The sequence below is a fragment of the Brassica oleracea genome, unplaced genomic scaffold (genome assembly GCF_000695525.1).
Source record: "Brassica oleracea var. oleracea cultivar TO1000 unplaced genomic scaffold, BOL UnpScaffold00792, whole genome shotgun sequence".
Lineage (NCBI taxonomy): Eukaryota > Viridiplantae > Streptophyta > Magnoliopsida > Brassicales > Brassicaceae > Brassica > Brassica oleracea.
The window spans coordinates 58,493-60,087 of record NW_013617457.1 but is presented as its reverse complement, the minus strand read 5'-3'; positions in this window follow the sequence as shown (position 1 = coordinate 60,087).

Genomic DNA, 1,595 nt, shown 5'->3' with positions numbered 1-1,595 from the left:
TCCAAGCTATCACTTGTAATATTCTAGACTACTACTTTTACAATTCCAGTAGAATTGCATGGTATGGAACCTAAGGATGGATAGACATACTTTGATGGGTCTTGTGTAGGGACCTTAAGTATTGGTGGTGTGGAAACACACACATTATTTGATATTGGAGCTACACATAGTTTTGTGAGTCCAAGTAAGATTGGAAAAGGTTTGTTCCAGTATGGAACATGGGATGGTCCTGAACGAGTGAGTGCGGCCGGAGGGCAAGTTATGAACTCACACGGTCTGGTTATGGTGATCTTGGATAGGCCGATGCCTGTGGTGATCTTGGATAGGCCGATGCCTATAGATCTGATTGTTGTCCCCCTCAAGCATCATGAAGTGATCTTGGGCATGGACTGGTTTGGAAAGTATCGGGCAACTCTAGATTGTCACCGGGGAAGGGTGCAACTTGAGAACGAGTTTGGACCCCCGATTAAGTACCAAGGAATCAAGCCAACCTCTTGTAGTTTGGTGGTTTCAGCAGTCCAAGTATAACGGATGCTTGGAAATGGTTGTGAGGTAGGGGCCTGTGACCCAGAGGGTATACCGTTGGTTCGGGAATTTCAGGATGTGTTTGGGGGCACTACAGGGCATCCCCTCTGATAGAGCTGACCCATTCATCATTGAATTGGAACCTGGAACGGCCCCATTATCAAAAAGTCCATATATAATGGCACCAGCTGAGATGGCAGAGCTGAAGAAGCAACTTGAGGAGTTGCTTGAGAAGGGGTTCATACGCCCTAGTGTATCACCTTGGGGAGCACCAATCCTATTTGTTAAGAAAAAGGATGGTAGCTTTAGGTTGTGCATTGCTTATAGGGGTTTGAACAGGGTGACTGTGAAGAACAAGTACCCTTTACCCAGGATTGATGAGTTGTTGGATCAACTCCGTGGAGCCAAGTGGTTCTCCAAGATTGACCTGGCCTGTGGGTATCATCAGATCCCCATTGCACCAGATGATGTGAGGAAGACAGCATTCCGAACTAGGTATGGCCACTATGAGTTTGTGGTTATGTCGTTCGGACTGACCAATGCACCTGCTGCATTCATGAAGATGATGAACGGCATCTTCAGGGAATACTTGGACGAGTTTGTGATCATTTTCATTGATGATATACTCGTGTATTCCAAGACAAAAGAGGACCTTGAAAGACACCTAAGGGCGGTGTTGGGCCGTCTGAGGGAACAGAAGCTCTTTGCTAAGCTAAGCAAGTGTAGTTTCTGGCAGAAGAGCATTGGGTTCCTTGGACATGTGGTGTCTGATAAAGGAGTCTCAGTGGATCAAGATAAGATCAAATGTATTCAGGAATGGCCACAGCCAAAGAATACTACGGAAGTTAGAAGCTTCTTGGGGTTGGCTGGTTATTACAGGAAATATGTCAAGGGGTTCTCGAGCATAGCTCAACCTATGACTAAGCTGACAGGCAAGGACGTGAGGTTCACATGGTCTGAGGAGTGCGAGAAAAGTTTTGCAGCACTCAAGAACATGTTGACTAATGCACCTGTCCTGGTGTTGCCTGAGACTGATCAGCCTTATGTGGTGTATACGGATGCATCCATAA